Raw genomic sequence first — 19,912 nt, forward strand, 5'->3', positions numbered from 1 at the left:
GCCTAACACCATTGAGGGTGATATTCAGGTAAATTTCTGCTACCTACATTGTTTCTAACGTTTCATACTATAACAAGCTGTATGGGAAATATCCTATCTCCCATCTCTCAGTTCAACAAATAGCATGTTTTCTTATTTCACTGAGAAAATGTAGATGATCTAACCAGAAATATTCCACATCACAATCCATAAATTTGTCTGCATCTATTGCTGTATTTTGCCTTTCATTCTGGTCAAAACAGATAAACTCTCTCTATCTAAAACCAACCCCTCCGCTAAGCTATCGCTGACGTCTTTTCTTATTTAATTCTTCTCTCCCTTGTATCATAAACTTTCCTTCTCTGATCTAGGATGACTACAATCATTCGGAAATTTCTCTGTCCTAAGACAATAAAGTCTCCTACAGCCCGTATCTTCCTCTAGTAAAAATCTTCTCTAATTAAAACTGCATTAGAACAGAACTCTTAAAGGAGTTGTCTATACTTATCTCCAATTTCTCACCTCCAAATTTCTCCTCTGCCTGATCCTAAAGTTTTATTCAAAACATTTTACTAAAACTGGCCTTGAAAGTTGGCAGTGACGTTTTTCTTGCCATCGGATTGTCAATTCTCAGCTCTCTTCTTATTTAACCTACCACCAGCATTTCACACCGTTGATAACTTCCTCTTTTTTGAATGACTTTATGAACTGATTTCTATGACTCTACACTCTTCTAGGCTTCCTCCCTCATCGGTGTTCACCTTTTCCATCTCTTTTCCTGACTCACTCTATTTTCCATTTGGAATGCTCCATTTCTCTCCATCGCAGTCTATTCTCTATCTATTCATTTTTATGCCAGTCCAATGACTTTACAAAACTCCTGAACTTAGAGCTCCCAAATCAAGCCACCCGTTTTAGTTTCAGGCATGAATACGCACATTTCCGCTTGGCTGGCTTGGAAGGGCTGGAGAATGGGGAGAAGAGAGAGAGGTGTGGGAGACAGAGGGGAGACAGAAAGTGGTAAGAGGTTCTAGGTCATCAGAAAGAACAGGGAAGAAACGTTCCCTTTGCTGTGGGACAGGGTGCTCCTCTCATTACAGACATGATTTGTGTTTCTGGGTGTAACGCCCCCCTCCTCCCTCCGCTGAGTCACGCATGAGTTTATGCACAAGCATGGCTTTAGGTGAGAGAGGTTATCTATGTGAATGTCAAGAAAATGGTCGAGCTCCACATCTGGGTCCATCTGAGGCCAAATACAAACTGCATACAGGGAAAAGCTAGTTCTAAAGAGGTGGGAAATCAGAGCCAGAAGGGACCATGAAAAGTCCTCCCGGGATTTTCAGAGACGTGGGGAAAGAAATGTGTGCAGTGTGATTTAGACCTTTAAGGGTAGTGATGATAGCCGATTTACAGATTACACTCGTACGTTCCCATCTGGAGGCTATTGTCAACCAGGAGGAGGCATGATATGAAAATCTGATGTGAAAAAAATATTTAAATATTTCCTTTAATTGGTTTCTATTCAATATCTGTGCAAATAAATCAAATCTGAGTATAAAACTCAGTAGGGAGAAATAGACATAATTGAAATTTTTTCATCGTGTACGCTTTACCTGGTGTATAATAAAATAAGATGCCTTACAGGAGACTGAGTGCCAAAAACAGCCCTCTGGATAAAAATATATGGCCTCAATCACACTTCACACAAACCTGATTTACACAACTTAAGATACTTTAGCTTGATGTTTAAGAGAATATCAAAGTATAAGAGAAATATTTCATGTGAGAAAATTTTAGAACTGAGTATATCTAGAACTAATCAATTTAAATTAATCTGCCTCAGGGTTTGCTTGTATATTATCACTTCATGAATTTTTCATAAGGTAAATGAACGCCAAGTTAAAAAAGTTGCCTGTACCTTTTTCTTTCCTGAAAGTCTTTATCAAGATCACGTTTACATGCGATGTGTCAAAGTAATGTGGTTGTAAAATAAAAAAACTAGATTCCACATCTTCCTATAGTCCTGTCGCCCAGAATGCGGTGACCACATCCTACAATCCTTGGTTACTAAGGTACTTTGGTTGGTGCTGGTGACCAACAGGCTGGAGTGTGTAAGGCCAGCCCGCCACAGGCTGTCACTTCACAGACGCCTTGGTGTGGGTGTTGCTCTGCAGCCAACAAATTCATGGCGGTGCTTAGCTTTCCTTTCAGGTTTCAAACCTTCCCGCCTCGTTTGGGCTTTTCCTACACAAATGGAATTCAATATTAGAATAGCAACATAAATCAATCAAAGTAGACTCTCCAGTTACTGTTTTAACTCCAGCTAAACAACTTAAAACAAAGTACAAGCTAGCAAAAGTTAGGCTCAGCTCACACTTTTTCCAATCATTCCTAGTCTCGGTAATTTAATTTTGAGATCCTCTCAGACTTGAGTGAAACTGACTCTCCCTGAGCCATTCTTGCAGCCAAGAAAAGCGTGTCCTCTCAGCCCAGATTGCACCAGGTTTCTAGACTGCTTTCCCCAGACACACAACTCCCATTTGCTGTTGTGTCATCTCCCTTTGTGCTCTTTATTGTGCTGTAGACCACAGCCATGCGTCACTTAATGATGGGGACACTTTCTGAGAAATGCATCTTTAGGCGATTTTGTGGTTGTGCGAACATCATGGCGTGTACTTACACAAACCTGGATGGTCCGGCCTACTGCACCCCTAGGCTCTATGGTCCTGCCTATTGCTCCTGGGCTACAAACCTGGACAGCATGTCACTGTACCGAATACTCTAGGCAACTATAAGACAAGGTAGGTATTTGTGTACCTAAGTGTATGTAAACATAGAAAAGGCACAGTAAAAATATGGTATAAAAGATTAGAAATGGCGCATCTTTCTAGGGCACTTATCATAAAAGGAGCCTGCAGGACTGGAAGTTGCTCTCGGTGAGTCACTGAGTGAGTGGAGAGTGAGTGTGAAGGCTAGGACATCACTGTCCACTGCTGTACTCTTTATAAACACTGCACACTTAGGCTACACTAAATTCATTAAAAAAAACTCTTTTTTTCATAACAAATTAATCTTAGTTTGCTGTAATTTTTTCACCTTGTAAACTTTTTAATGTTTTCTAACTTTTGATGCTTTTGTAATAACACTTAGCTTAACATACAAACACACCGTGCAGCTGTACAAAAATATTTTCTTTCTTCATATCCTTATTCTATAAGATTTTTCCTACTTTTAAATTCTTTACTTTTTTTACATTTTAAACTTTTTTTGTAAAAGACAGAGACACAAACACACACTTTAGCCTGTGTCTACACAGGGTCCGGATTATCTGCATCACTGTCTTTCCTCTCCACACCTTGTCCACTGGAAGTTCTTCAGGGGCAATAACACACATGGAACCGTCATCTCCCTTGATAACAATGCCTCTTCTGGAACCCCTCCTCAAGGACCTGCCTGAGGCTCTGCTTGAGGACATATCACTCTTTTCAGAAATGCGTCTATGGCGGTTTGCTTGGGTTGTTTCTTTTCTTCATCATAGATTTGCTTGTAAGCAGATAATGCACCTTGAACATTCGTCTCTATTAATGAAAACCTTTCAGTGTTAGAGTCCACGTTTTCAAACTTTTTAAGGAGTTTGTTGAAGTTTGCAAGAGCTTTTGCTAAACCCTTCACTATGAATTTTCTGGGAGGTTCTTCTTCCTTTTCTTCTGCAGTTTCTTCTTCTCTTGCTGTGACGTTAAGACATCTCTGACGTCACTAGGCAACAGGAATTTTTCGGCTCCATTATAATCTTTTTTCATAAGCTTCTTTTATTTCATTTAATTTATTCTCCTATTTTTCTATTTGTGAAATATCATTTTCCTAATAAAATAACGTCATAACTGTTTTAATTATCAGAAGATTATATGTTTCTGTGTGTTTATATAAATCTGTTTCTATACATATAATGAGGGTATTTTTAGTTGTAAGTGAAATAAGCCCAACTAAAACTAGTTCAAGCAAATAAGCAATCTATCGATTCACATAATCGAAAATTCCAGAGTTAGAGCTGGCCGTTGAAAGGACTGGATCCAACAAACGATGTCGTTGGGCTCCTTTTTTCCATTTCTGGAATTTTATCAGATTTGATAAAACTGTTAAGAGTTTTTGTGTCTATATTAAGGAGGGGTATTGATCTGTTGTTTTTATCTAACATATTTGTCTGATTTGGGTTGGCACAAGTTAGGAAGCAGTCCTTCCTCTTTGACTTTTGGGCAGAGTCTCTGTAGAGCTGATAGCAATTCTTCCTCAAAGGTGCAATTCCTCCGTGAAGCCCTCTGAGCCTGCAGTTTTCCTTGGAGGATGGGTCTCAACTTCAAATTCAGTTCTTAAGTAGACTTAGGGCTATTCAGGCTGCCAGTTTCTTCCCCAGAGAGCTTTCTTAATTTGTATCTTTCCAGCAATTTTCAATTTCATCTAAGTTGTCAAATTTATTGGCAAAACGTTATTCCTAATATTCGCTTATTATTCTTTTAATATCTCTAAAATCTGTAGTGATGTTGCCATTTCATTCCTGATGTTGGAAGTTTGTATAATCTCCCAATTTTTTCCTTTATTAGTCTAGCCACGTGACTAAAGTCTTATCAATATTACTTATCTTCTCAAAGAAACAGCTTTTGTTTTCATTAATTTTTCTACTATTTTCTGTTTTCTAATTCTTTGCTTTCCCCTCTGTATTTCCTTCCTCTCACTTTGTGTTTAATTGTCAATTTTCTCTCTGGCCTCTTAAGGCAGAAGCTGAAATCATTGTTCCAAGACCTTCATTTTCTCCTATGTAGGCCTTGGTGCTATAAAATTTCCTCCAAATATTACTTCAGCCAAATCCCACAACTTTTGATATTTTGTGTTTTAAATTTCATTTAGTTCTAAACACTTTGTAATATCCCTTTTGAATTCCACTTTGGTCCATAAGTGTAACTAGTATGCTTTTTAGCTTTCAAATTTTGGGTGGTTTTCCAGATATCTTTGTTATTGATTTGTAAGCTAATCCACTGTGATCCCATAACATATTTTATTACTTAAATTACTTTAATTTAGACTTGTTTTATGGTCCAAAATATGGTGTATCTTGGTGAATGTTCTTTGTGCATTCGGTTTGAAATAGAGGTTCTCTAACTGATGATTAATTCAGGTTGGTTATTAAGTGTTTTTCAAGTCTCTATATCCTTGTTGATTACTTTTTACTTGTTCTATCAACTATTCAGACTATGTTGTTGCTATCTCCAATTATAACTACGTATTTGTCCATTACTCCTTGTGGTTTTTGTGTTTTTTTCTTAGTATATTTTGCAGCATTGTTATTAGGCACATAAACATTTAGAATTATGTTTTCTTTAAAAATTGAACTTTTATCATTAAAAAGGAACCTTTTATCTATGGTATTATTTTTTGCTGTAAACCCACTTTGTCTGATACTATTACATTTTCTTTAATGATGTTAACCTGATAAATCTGTCTCCATCCTTTTACTTTGATCTTGTTGGTGTCATTTGAAGTGGGTTTATTGTAAGCAGCATATAGTTAAGTCTGATTTTTTCAATCTGGACTACAATATCTGCCTTTGAATAGTATCTGGGCTACATATGAAAAGCACCTATTGATACAGTATGGTTTGAATCTACCATCTTACTATTTCTTTTCTACCTGTTCCATATTGTTCTTTGCTCTCTATTCCCTATTTTTTTCTGCTTTATTTTGGATTAATGAATATTTTTAATTGATTCCATTTACTTCTGTTGTTTATTAACACAGAGGTTTTGATATTTTTGTGATTGCTTTATGTTCTATTGTATACAACTTTAAATTATTACAACCTCCATTCAGTGACACGGCACCACTTCCAAACAGTGTGAGAAGCTTATGGAAGTGAACTCCATTTCTTCCACCCTAACCTTTGCACTGTTGTTCCCATACATTTTCCTTTGTCGTATGTTAAAACCCCACAGTGCATTGTCATTGTTTTTATTTAAACAGTCTATTTTCTCTTAAAAATGTTTAAATGTTAAGAAAAAAGTTGATTATATCTACCCAGGTAGTTACAAGAGCTCTTCATTCCTTTGTGTGGACCCAGATTTCCATCTACTATCATTTCCCTTGTGCCCAAAAAACTTTCTTTAATGTTGATTTTACTTTAGGTGTTCTGGCGACGAATTCTCTTACCGTTTTGACACCCATTTTTTTAATTTGGCTTCATTTTTGAAAAGGGTCTGGAATTCTAAATCGACAGTATTTTCCTTTTTCCTTTCATACTTTGGAGGTGGTTTTGCACAGTCTTCAGGTTGCATGGTTTCAACAGGATGCCTGCTGTAATCTTATCTTTCTTCTTTGGCATTTAATGTGTCTTTTTTTCTCTTGCTGCTTTTTCTCTTTATTCCTGATTTTAAGTAATTCTGTTATTCTGGGCTTTGGTGTAGATCTTCATGTTTTTTGAAGCTGGGATTAATTGAGCATCTTGGATCTGTGAGTTTATACAAATTAGAGAAGTTTCTGCAAATATTTCTACTTTGTTTTCTATTTTCCCCTCTCTCCTCTCCTTCGGGGATGCTAATTACATGTATGTCAGAGGCCTTGAAATTGTTCCCAGTTCTCCAATATACTGCTGTTGTTTTTTCTAATTCACTTTTCTCCTGTGTTTCATGTTGGATAGTTTTACTGCTATGACTTCAAGTTCACTAATCCTTCCTCTGTATGTCTAATATATATGTATGTCTAATATATGCCAAGATGCTGTTGATCGGATCCAGTATACTTTTAAATCTCATACATTGTAATTTAACCTCTAGAAATTTCACTAAGGTCTTCTAAATACCTTCCTTATCTATTTAACAGGGTCAACATCTCCTCTAGCTTCTAGAAATGTGTGGAATACATTTACGACTGTCATTCTGTCTTCATATATTTGTTCTTTAATCTGTTTCATTTATAGATCGGTTATAAATAATTAACTTTTCTCCTCATTACAGGTTGTATTTTCTTGCTTTTTTAAATGCCTGATAATTTTTATGGGATGCCAGACATTGTGAACTTTACCTTTTTAAGTGTTAACTTTTTTGTATCCCTATAAATATTCTCAAGGATTGTTCTGTAAACGAGTATATTACATTGAAACAGTGTGATCTTTAAGGGTCTTGTTTTTTCATCAAGAATGTAGAGGTGTTTAGCATACGGCTAATTCTCTCCACTCCTGAGGCAAAGCTCTTCTGGATTCTCCACTGGGTACCCCATGAACTACAAGGTTTTTGTGCCCCAGCTGGTGTAAGCAGGAATGTTCTCGGCCCTGTGAATCCTCAGAGACGCTGCCTCTAATCTCCAACCAGCTCTTTCCTCAGCCTCTGCCAAGCTTCCTCACGCATATGGTCTGATCAATATCATTTTTTTCATATATTTTCTTCTGATATTTAGTTGTTTTAGGCTAGTCATTTTGGTACCTATTAATACATCTTAGTTAGAAGAATACATGTCTGAACTATATTTTTATGGGCAATTATGATCCAAATGTGATATATTTGTTTTACTCTGAGGCAAAAACAAAGATTCAACTGTAGCACAAAGACCAATATATTTAAAGGTCATGAAAAGCAGAGTACATGATGCACAGACTGGAGAATTGGGTCATTCCCTTTATAATGTGACACTACGCTGTCACTGAGGAGCACATTTAAAATATCACTGAGGAAGTGAACTGCAACGTGTCCTGAATATGACAATGGTCATGTATGCCTTCAACTAGCTCTCAGAATTGACTCACCATCTCTAGACATCAGTACAAGGAGAGTTACAATTCTTTTATGGAATAAAAAATTCACACATTTGAAATTTCACAGAAAATTTTAAGGCCAAAGTATTGTGGGTTCATTTCTCTTAACCTCCAGGGTCAAATCTGATGCTTTACTCAAAACCGCAGTCTCTTCAAATCTCAGCTCAACCTTATGACCTTTGGACTGAAGTTCTCATCATTTTAAGCTGCCAGGATCGATCCAACTCTTGGTTGAAGGGTCTGAGTAGACCCTTGTGCATTCAGGCTGGTAATTAGTAATTTACCAAGAACAGAAGTTCCACAATCCAGTTTGTATTTGGCAGTCATGCAAAATTGGGTGTTGTCACTAACCAGCTGTCCAAACAAGATTTATCTGAAGCTTCAATTTTCTCATTAACCTTCTTATAGAAAAAATTTCCAAATTCAGTGCCATCATTCACATGAATCTTCATGTAAAAGTCTGAAGATTTGCGACCCAGGGTGACATTCTCCGACAGTTTGGATTTGCCTGTATCAGAACTGCTCTGATGGCCATCGAGCCAATGTTCAAAGGCCAGCAGAGCTCATCCATAAACTGTTGTTCTAGAAAAATCTCTATCAGCATTATTGCCAAGACTGGCACAATCCTGTTTATGGGAAGCCTTTAATTTTCTGTGTTTGGTACAAATACCATTTCAAGAGTCACTTGTCAGTCAGTTCTTTCTGGAAAGTGATTTCTGTCCCATAAGTACTGTCCCTATTTCATTTTTGGATAAAGAAGTACGTGGCAGGTTGGCTATCAGGCAGCGGTAAGCTGAATCACCCTTGGTGAGAGAGAGCCCACGTTGTTGGGCTGTGAGGGGCACCTATCTCTTCCTCTGCACACAGTGTCATTGCTCAAGGGCTGGGCTGCCCAGACTGACAGACATCTAACAGGTGAGTCCTACTTCCCAGCTGTGGCTGAGTACCTCCTCTATCGATGGCCCTTTCAAGGGTGCTCTGATACGAGACACCTAAATCCACAGACTTTGCGCCCACCTCCACAGGGCCATCCTTATGCCTGTTCCTGAGACCACCTTGTCTCTGATTTTCCTATCCTGTTCTTTCCAGGCCCCTGTTGGGCCAGCCAATACATTGGATACTCTTTAGGAGTCTGTGTATGCATTTATGTCAGGTTAGTTCTTTTTTTATATATAAAGTCTATGAGTGATGAGCTGTTCATTACCAACTGACAGCATTTCCTTTAAGTGTTATTCCTTGGCGACAAACAGCATTGTCTTCTCTGGACCCCGTGAGTGGAGCTGCAGTTGCCCAATACATCAGATGGATTCATACGTTAATAAAACCTGAGATTTTTCCTTCTCTGGTGTCGATGAAAGAGACTTGTTCTCCAAGATCGTTGCTATAAGCTGAGAGAGAGGCAAAGGGGAAATGAAGGTAGGTGATCTGTGGCTCCGGGCCACCTGTTCACTTAATTGACTTATTCCCTCTGCCCAGCAGCTTGGGCTTGATCTCAGATGAGTTATTTCCATCATGAAATGGATTCTCGCCCTTAGAACTTGGTGGATTGGAGGGTATCCAGGTCGTGATGCACTGCTCTGTTTTCAGTCACTGGATGTCAGATGGTCAGGCACTCAGCGTCTAACAGAACTCAATAGGCTGCAAGCAGCTAATTTCAAATACTTAGTAGTTCTCGGGGACAGAAGTCCTGTCCTTGCCCCAGAACACTAGGGGTCCATCCTGCCATTTCCTGTAGGCTGTCATAGACCCTCGTAAGATTATTATCTACCAAGGATATCTCTAGCTCAGCCAGATCTGTCAAGGGGACGGGAGGTTTACACTGCAGCCTGGACCTATTGTAGAACCCTCTCTTGCTCGGCGTTTCACTAAAATTCTGGAGCCTTCGGAGCCATGCGATAAATAGGTCAGAGAAGCATTCGTAATTGCAGAACATGCTTCTCTAAAATACAAAGATGCCCCCAAAGCACTGTCTCTCTTTCCTAGTGGTAGGAGACTCAAGATACAAAAACATCATATCTACCTTGGTGTGCTCCTGATCATTCGGTCCCTAAAAAATTCACTGACGTGGCAGGTCCTGGATCTTTGCAGGGTTTATTTCCTACACTCAGACATTATCTTACCAGCATACTCAGAGTACTTGGCACTTCAAGTTATATTAGCCTGCTGTCGTTGCATAGTTGATCAGTGTAATATTCTGTAAAACATAAAAATAACTAAGTTCTCTAGATTATATGATGACAGAGAGAAGGAGAATTAACACAACTCTTGGAAAAAAACAAAAATGCATACTGCTTTCCTTCTCACACAAAAGCAAACTGCTTCTGATCATTTTTTTCTAATTTATTCGATCAAATAAACCAAGTATAAGATGCTGTGTTGATATAACCCAGAAAAGATATTACTTCGGGCACAGCAAGTGCAATTGGAGCCAAACCTTTATTAAGTTTAGGGTAATCTATTATCATTTTCCATATCCATCTGCCTTCCAGAGTGAGGTGGGTGAATTGGTCATTAACGTGACGAGGACAAGCACTCTCATAATTCCTTGAGGGTGGCGCCAACCTCTATAATTCCTCCTGAGCTTTGCTTCGGGTTTGCTATGTTGAGTGGGTGGAGAGGAGGGAAATTTTAAGGGCCTTCAGTTGAGTTTTTTTACTATCTTAATGGCTTTTGCTTCACAAGCTGTAGAGGTGATGTGAGTGTTTTCCTGCTTAGTATAACCCTCCCAGTTACGTGCTTGTGGGCTGGGAAAATGACCACAGGGCGAGCCCATCAGCCCTTTGAAACCACGATGAGATGAACTCAGAACAGAACTCCATTCACCTGGCCTTTTTAACACCCTGCTGTAACTGAGGAGCATGTCAAGTCCACAGGGCATGTCAGCACAGACCCTATGGGCCACAACCCTCAAAAGACCTGAGTTGCTACATTCCCAGGATACCTTTACTCCAGTTCCTTTGGGGAAGGTTATGAGGGAATGTTGTATATGTTTAGAGTTTTGAAGTTCTTCTTCAAAGGAACCCAAATTCCTTTGAGAATGATAGGTTTTAAGTTTGTTCCTTGGATCAAATGTAAAATTTGGCAAGAGATAATGATTATCCATTGTGGCAGTGGATATAGGCCTTTTATTGATTTATTTATTTTTCAATCCTTTTCTGGTTGCACAAGTTTTTTATTTTTTTCTGGTTCCACAAGTCAAACAATACTCTATTTGGCAGCCATCTCTCTCACTACTCGGAACAACATGATCTATTAGTCATGGCTATAAATTCTTGCAGAATGAAGCACTAAGACGCCACTCCTTTCTTGCCATTATGGTAAAAATATCCACTTTGTCTCTGATGTTATGTATCATCACTTGGTTTTCCCTATTATGGAAATCCATCAGCTCTATGTTAATAAAAAGTTCACTTGCAGGACAGCATCTCTTACTATCAATCCTATATGATAGATAATAACTAACATTGAGCTTGTCAAAGATACTGGCATTCCCTCACTAGTACATTTCTATTTGCTTTAGGGAAGAAAATGACCTCTGGGCCACCTGGGTAGCATAGTCAGCTCCTGGTCTCATACAATAACTCTCTTCTAATGTGCCTACTTTTCTGAGGCTTCTGACATCTACCTTAATACTCTGACAAATCAGTCTTGGTATCTCCACCTCCTTTTTTTTGTTTTTTAAAGATATTATTTTTCCTTTTTCTCCCGAAAGCCCCCAGTACATAGTTGCATATTTTTTTTAGCTGTGGGTCCTTCTAGTTGTGGCATGTGGGACGCTGCCTCAGTGTGGCTTGATGAGCGGTGCCATGTCCGTGCCCAGGATCCAAACGGGCGAAACCCAGGGCCGCTGAAGCTGAGCACATGAACTTAACCACTTGGCCATGGGGCCAGCCTCTCCACCTCATTTTTAGTAGTCAGTCCTTCATCATGTCCAAATTTCAAAGAGCCATTCTGTGGAATTGTGTTTCTCAAACCTTAGCATACGTCAGAATCACCTAGAAGCCTTCTTCAGTCGCTGACTTCTGGACTCCAGCCCCCAAATTTGCTTCACAGGCTTGGGACGGGGCACAGTAGTTTGTGTTCCTAAGAAGTTCCCAAGTGGTGCTAATGCTGCCGGTCCGGGACCACATTTGAGAAGCATGGGTGTAATCACTGCTCCTTCTCTCCCCGTATCTCACTCCACCCCAATCCGAGTGAGAGTCGAAGGAAACCTGAAGCTGAAGCCTGCAGTGTTCCCACCGCCCGCTCACCAAGCTCATCATCTGACTGGTGAGTGATCTCGCTCCAAATCCCAACTTAAAGGCTGCTTTCTAGGCTCTGCAGCACAGCTGCTCTGGTCTGAGTCCCTCTGACAGGCACGCTGGAGACAAGGACCTGGAAGTATACAGTTCATTGGGAAGGCATCTCAGAAAACAGAAGGAAGGTCATGGGAAAGAACGACGAAAAAGAGTTCCTGGACGATGAAGACTGTGTTACCAAGTTGGTTACTACCGCGAACAACGGAGAGACTCTCTCCCTGTGGTTACTATCTGAGGAATCACGTAGAATTTGCCCCAGAATTAACCCCCCAGAGAATGGGGAGCTGGAGCATCTAAATCCCCTCTCATCCCTCATTATTTGAAACTTCTTCCTGAGACGTTAATTCCTTCATACATTTTGTGATCCTGCAAGCCCACAGGTGAGTGACGTTTAGCCTAATGTGGAACACTGGCAAACCTGCATGGAAATGTCCCCCAGCTGGGCCACGGAGACTTGCCCCGTGCTTCCCACGGGCCTCCTACAGCACAGTATTTACATATACATAAGTGGAGTACAGAAGAAACAGCTGCCAGGTGGAAGACACTTGGATCTGGGGAAGAGTGTTTAAGGCGTTGGGGCCATGTTGGGAAGGAAGGGGGGCTGTAGGAGACTTCAGTTTTTTACTTTAAGCTCTGGGGAGCATTTTGGCTTTTAAAGCTGTGCATATGCAACATTTCCATTAAAAATTAAACCGTGTAGTTGACAAATGCATGAGCTACGGACTAAAGCAGTACTCCTTACAGTTATGCTACTGCAGCATCTCCTGCTTAGCTTTCCTTTACTAAGCCTTGCTTCTGCTCCGCTTCCTCCCCTTACTTCAGCTGAGATGTAACAACCTGGAAAGGACAGGTTCTTTCCATTTCTTTTCCACAGATGGCTCTGGCTTGATCTGCCAAAGACCCACCCAGGAATCCTGACTCACTGAAGAGGGTGGAGATTTTCTGAGCAAAGGGAGGTTGTTTTCTCTTCCACCCCCTCTGAGGCAGCTCCCGGAGCCAACCCCTAAAGCCAGAATCAGATAACAGGAATTCAAACCCTGGCTTCACTCTGAGCTGTGAGGTCCAAGACCTCCAGCATCAGCCAGTTTCACTGAGTCACTAAGAGTCTAGGAGGTAAATAACATTTTTCTCTTTTGCTTTAATGAAGACTAAATGAGAATTGTCGATATTACATTATTAAGTTTCTTTTTTTTCTTTTCAAAAGCAAAGTGCATATTTAGTCCTGAAGGTTTTTAGTCAGTCGCAAAAATCCAAGTCCTGGATCCAGAAGTAATTTACCCCATTATTAGATGGCTCTGCAATATTCTACACATTCTTGTCTGTATGCAGCTGAGACCATACACTTCCTGAGAACAAGTACTTCACCTTTTTCATTTCTGTGCACAATTTTCTAGCCCCAAAATGTTGAGTATTATAATTGTTGATAATTAATGTCTAATAATAATATGTAATATCTAATATTTTTGCAGGAATAGGAATGTTAATGAAAGGCTATGTTTTAAAGACAAGAACCCCAAACTCTTGTCCTCATTGTTATATAGGATTCCAAATCTGCATTTTAACCAAGCCCATTCTTGGTAAAAGGTGCCTTAAAATGTGTTTATTATCATTACTTTTATTGTGAGAGCTTCAAGCCAGCAGTACAACTGGGAAGATGGAGGGAAGAAGCTTATCCTGGCCAGGTGGAACTCTTCTACCCCTTATAAATCACACCACAGAGGGAGTGCCCGGGTTTGTCCACACTGAAAATCACTGCTTTCCGGTGGGATCACTTCCACATAATCACATTCTCGTATATACTTATGTACCGTCAATTCCAATATGCCTCCGTCAAAGACCAGACTAAGATAGCTAAAAATCCGCTACATGAATATCACATTCACAGAACTTCCAAATTGAAAGGAAATTGAAGAACCATTAAATCAAACCACTTACTTTTTAAAATTAAGTAAACATAGCCCACTCAGAAAAATAAATCTCCCAAGTAAACATGGAGAATCGGGCACAGATTTGGTATTTGAAATGAATCACCTGAGTTTTAGTGCTAGTTCTCATTATAGCCCACTGACAGATTTTTTTCTTGATTTAACTGAAATGCATTTACTCACTGATGAATTTGACACCAAAGCAGACTAAGTAATCGGTGAATTACATCGTCCCATTTATAGTAAACATAAAATGTCAATGCTGGATGCTGGAAAAAGCCAAGATACTGGTAATTTAATAATGTATGACTTCTAGAGAGAAATTAGTAATGATTTCATTCAAGAAATGGTGATGAAATAATAGGTAACCACTTTTCATGAGAATAAAAATAGCAATTTTCCTATTACATTCAAAATATTTGAAATTTTAAAAATAATTTTAAGAAAACGTGTGAAATGCATAATTAGGTGAAGACCAGGTTTAAAAATTCACAGTAGCAGAAACGTATGTGTGCAACAATTTACATTACAACATCCATTCAAGACTAATACCTCATTTAATCTTTAAACACCTGGGGGTATTAGGATTTCTGTGTTTTTATCAGGTAAATAACCAGAGCAAGGGCTGTGAGGTGGTTTAACAGAGGCAGACGGCAGTCAAGGGCCAAGCGGGAACTTTGCTGACCACAGAACTTTTGTTTTGTTCATGCATTTGTCTGTTATTTGTTCCATTAAGCTGCTTCCCGACAGTTAAATTATATTCTGTTGCATAACCATTTCTTAGTTAGAAAAAAGTCAGGAGGAAAATTAATCAAAATGTAAAAATTACTGAAAATGTCTGATCTTTTCAATAATGCTCTGTATTTGTTTAACAAAATATCATTCCAAGTAGGCATAGCATCTGCAAACTATGATGAATTTTTAATAAACGATGTAACATAAAAAGATATTTAGAAATTCTAGGCCAAATATCCCTGCTGGCTCTGTCCACTTATTTTCAGTTTGAAGGATTCCCCATTTCTTTCCTAAAGGTCATGGTGTTATTTATTTGTAGACATTTAACTATTTTAAAGCAAAAGTTATAAGAAGCTAACATATTACTTGATTTTGCCAAAGTACTGAGATTATTCAGTGAATGATATATAATTTATGTTTCTTTTCACCTTTGGAAGATAGTTACAGTTCTCATAAATCGCCTATTCAAGAACCTCTCAGTGACTTAAAACAATCACAGAGGAGATAGTAAATACAGTGCGTGGAGAGTGATCATTAATAAGGTCGGAATCTGTTTTCCTTGTGCCCTTAAGACTCCAGCAGATACTGGATTCAGAAATCTGCGTATGGAACAGCCAGGAGGCGTGTTGTAAGGAATAGAAACTGGCAGCCACAAACAAACAAATAATACATTGTACAGATATCAAGTAGCTCCCAGAATTGGTGGAGAGACTTCGCAAACGGACAGGCACAAGGAGAGGCTGGAAGGGAGTACGGCCATGGCCAGGCCCAGAAACAGCCGTCACTCGCAGCAGAGGTGACATTTCTGCCCCGGGCACGGCCAGGCTGCCCCACCACTGCCCTGAATGGCGTCGGAACTGTTTCCACATATTCGTATCACAAATTTCAGACCCAGAGCCTCCAGGGAGGATGTGATCAGGGCCAGTCTGTTGCAGGTAGATGAGGCTGCGTCTGTCTCCCTTGGTTTGCTTATTTGGACAAGGAGCATTTCTTCTCACACCAGAGAGCATCCTCTCCAAAACAGAACCCGTCCTCAGCTGCGGGTACAGACAAAAAGACGGCCGCCCGCAAGCACGTCTACGCTGAGTCACAGCTCAAACGGCGTCAATCTTTGCCAGCGGAGGAACCCTTGTTCCTGTTGGCGTTTCTTATTTTATTATTTCGGAATATAGGGAGGCTCTTCCCTTGGTCTGTGCCGTTGATGAATAACTTTCATTTCTACAAATGCCAACTAAAAATATGAAAATGTTCTAAACAGTTTTTAATTAAAAATGAAATTAGTTTTACTGAAACTTATAGGGAAAATAGAAGTACATTTCTCGTGTTTATGGTATGGAAAGACGTCAAGAAGAATATTCGTAGTACTTGAAGCCATTAAATATTATGTCTGTGTAATTGAGAAACAGCAGGAGATGCTGTCATATATATAGCACTTCTAACGTGTTCATACCGTACACGCAGTATTTTGAATTTTCAAAGTGAGTTTATATAGATTATATATTTTCATCGTTGAAACAAACTATGGAGGAAACTGAGGAACGAGGACAGGACTCAGTTAACACCGGGCTAAGACAAGAACGCTTTCGTTACGTCCTTCAGCACTCCCTGCTGGTACTGCGGCAGAGGAATTGCGTCCATGCAAGTCCATCTACTTTTCCCAAGCTACACCTCATCTCCCTCGTGCAGCGTGTTCTTTCTCTGCGCGTTTCAGAGGAGTTCGAGGTGCGTGATCAGAAGGAGCACTAACGTGGCCCGATTCCAGCTGTTCCTGGAATTGAGAGGCCTCATTCTGCTGTGAACTTCTGCCCTGGCTTCAGAAGAAATGGGTTTTTTTGTCATTCCCGTGAAGTGACAGCCTTCATCAATCCTCGGCCTCCACCCCTGTGGCTGTTCCTATTCAGCTGGAAGTGTGTGGGCTTATGAAAGAACCATGGGGTTGCCATGGGCGTTCCTTTTTTTACATTTTTTATTTTTCCAAATCCCTCTAATTTGGATGACCAAACGACAGCATTAGAAATAAAATTTCCATCCATGTCGTGAAGTTAGCTGGGTTTGAGAGGCCCTTGAGGGCCAACCCTAGTCTAGAGGGGACCAAAGTTGCCCTCCTTTCTGTGCCAAGGAAATTCAAAATCAGGTCTCTGCCAGACGCCGTGGATTGGCTGAACCCAGTATTCCCAATCCGGCTCGACACTTGTTTCTCAAACTCTCTTGCAGACAGAAATAGCGACCAACAAGACGCCAGGTGGAATATGGCCAGAGAGCAGGGTAAAAATGGTTATTTTTCAAAGGGTAAAGAATGTATGGCATACACAAGGAAGAGAAAATTTAGATCTTCCTTTGAAGTTTGAAACGAACTCTCTCTCCAGTTAATTCTCATTAGTTGAAATTGGCACCGTAATCCTTGATCTAGGCAAACAAACAATCTGTAGGATGGGGAGTGACTGGTACAGCTGGAATGGAGACCGGGTCTGCAAGCCAACACCACAGCGAATCATATAAACACCTTGTGCCGATACTGTTATTGCTGTTCAGTTCAGTCAGGGACCGAGGCTGCTCTGAGGATCAAAGGCGCGAATGAATCTGCAAGTTCTTGGAGGACCATAAACCTCTAGATAAAAGGCACAATGCTGGTACTGTCTTTTCTTCTAATGACCCCTAACCTTTCACACTCCAGCACTTGACTGCTTTCACACCAGGGCTTCTCTGAGCAAACACTGATGATTGCTAATTTCCACTTGCTCTGAGAGCACAGAGCGGATCAGTGGCTCCATCTACACCCCGTGTCTAGACCACGTGTTGGCAAAATGGTCACTGGGGCAGGGTCTGCTGTGGGGAGCTCCATGCATCTGCAATCCTGTATTTCACTCCCTGCTGAGTCATTATCTGGAAAAGTAAAAGTCTGCTGCATAAGGACTTAAACTGTAAACTTTCAGAAGGAGCATTCAGGACAATAAGGAGTGCCGGTGGTTGACTGATGAGCAGTCAGCCAGCAGCTCTGTGACACTCGTACCTAAGCCACCAGCCCCCGTGCTGCTGTCCCCACCCCAGCCCTGCAGGTCAGGCGGTTTTGCTGGGGCCAGCTTTGACCCCAGTCATTGAAGATCCCTCTTCAAGGACCAGGCCTCACTGTTTGCACTTCCCCTAAGGAGGAAGCAGTGTGTGGACCCCGAGACCTACACTCACCATTAAAATAATGTTTCTCTTTTTCCCGCCCTTGCTGCCAATTATTTCTTGGTGGCTGGTTCAGCACATATGTCAGCCCCACAAGGCGTACAAACGAGTTCTCCATGGAGATGAAATTCTTCATTGTTGCCATTCCAAAAGTGTATGTATGCTCTGAGAAGAATGTGCTGTGTGCTGGAAATACCTCCCCCACCGATACTAGTTTATATTTTTGCTACTGGAATTTGCCCACTTTCCCTTTTTTTTGTCAGTGCAGATACACATAAAGTGACCTCCCGCAGTGTAAATGTCTACATCTGACACACTTGCCTGCAGATACAGCTGAACTAACCTTTATTTTTTTCTGCTTAAATGACACATCAACAGCTGGCCTCCTAAAGGGATGGGCGAACCCGGTCATATTTTAAGCCAGATAACTTTTCAAAAAATTTGTCAAGTATTTTGCCAAATGCTCAAACTTCTATTTCTTTAAACCCTTGTGTATTTGAAGAAAAAATTTAATCCACATGTTTCTGAATAACTTGCCTTTAACTCATCAAAATATTTTACCAGAATTATACTGTCATCCAAAACAGCATATATATCTTGTTCTTTCAATTCATTTGTTTGTAAAATAAATTTGTATATTATCTTGCAAAATTTGGTGTGAGGCTCAAATGGCAGTTAGTTCAAGGGAGTTCCAGAGTGAAAACAATACATTGGTCTGAATGAAACAGGCTTTTTATTCTGAGGTGAAGGAAGTGATACTGTGACACATGTAGACAGGATTTAAAGCTGCGTGCATCCTCCCTTCCTCCTTTTCTTGTCTTTGTCTTTTCCGTTCCATGGAAGCGGCATTTCTGTTATCTGGTTTGCTGGGTTAGTCGCGTAATTTCTGGGAGGCATTCTCGTTCTAGTCCACATCTGCTGCACTCTCTGGAGCTGTGCACAGAATGACCTGCAAAGTCCTGAACTCTGTGCCCAGAAGCAGCTACTCAAGTTCTAATTTAGTGTAAAATAGTAAGGAATTTTAATTCAGTTTGAAGTTACCTTTCTAATAAATCGTAATATAATTAAACTGATAATAAATGAGTGACAGATTATAACAGATATTGTTATAGACCTGGGACCATTCCAAAGGGGGAAAAAAATCTTACTGCAGCTTTTCTGACTATTAACCTCTTGGGAAGAATGTGGAGGAAGAGAATAACAGATGGGTTATTGACCTCGTGCACGAAACTCTTTGTTTCAGAGAAATAAGGAGTTTTACCTTATTGTCCAAATGTGTGGTGAAAGAGAAGTTAAGGGATTCCATAGAAAGTCCTTTTAGACATAGATTGAGCTTTCTCCACTGCACTGCCTTCAGTTGTTCTCAGGGGAGGGGGAGAAATAGAATTTCAAGAGTCAGTTCTAGCTGCATCACAAGAGTTTTCTTTTTCTTGGTGTTTGTTTTCTTTGGCTGGTAGTGCACAGCTTCTTGTGGAAAATAAACCCCTTGGTCGTGTTTGTGTTTCTTATATGTGTGTGGGACTATTTGGCTCAAAGCAAGTTCAAGCCAAATCAAGAGTTCCGATGGGGATGAATCTGGGCGGCCCTTACCTGGAACATAAAGAACAGGATCCATTGGCTGGACCGGCCCTTCCAGTGTTTCCTCAGTGATGCACGCAGAAATCCATCACAGAGGAATGCGTCACTTCATTTGACATGGATCCTTGCCCAGAAACTCAGTCCAAAAATCCATTCAAGAGTGTGTTTGATAAGACACGGGTATTAGCGAAGATGAAAGGAAGACAGGGAAGTTAAGCTACCCCGGAACTGTCTTAATCAGCTTTCCCTTGGTTTAAGCCTTCCCTATAAATCACATCACGTTGCTTCAAGTATTAAAGGTAAAATTAGCAACCACTAGAACTAATCATGAACCCAAACACTCATACACAGGCTAACGATAGAAATAGGAGACACGTGAAAGTAAATAAGATGCCACAGTACTTCATTGGTGTAAAAAAATTCTTTCTAGA

The 19,912-nt window shown here is 40.2% G+C and overlaps 1 pseudogene; it reads right to left on the reverse strand.

Moving 5' to 3' along the window:
* Positions 1 to 3,420: 3,420 nt before the first annotated feature.
* Positions 3,421 to 11,915, reverse strand: LOC103557618 (voltage-dependent anion-selective channel protein 3 pseudogene; annotated as a pseudogene).
* Between the last annotated feature and the right edge of the window lie 7,997 nt (positions 11,916 to 19,912).

Source organism: Equus przewalskii, chromosome 4 (genome assembly GCF_037783145.1).
Source record: "Equus przewalskii isolate Varuska chromosome 4, EquPr2, whole genome shotgun sequence".
NCBI classification, from domain to species: domain Eukaryota; kingdom Metazoa; phylum Chordata; class Mammalia; order Perissodactyla; family Equidae; genus Equus; species Equus przewalskii.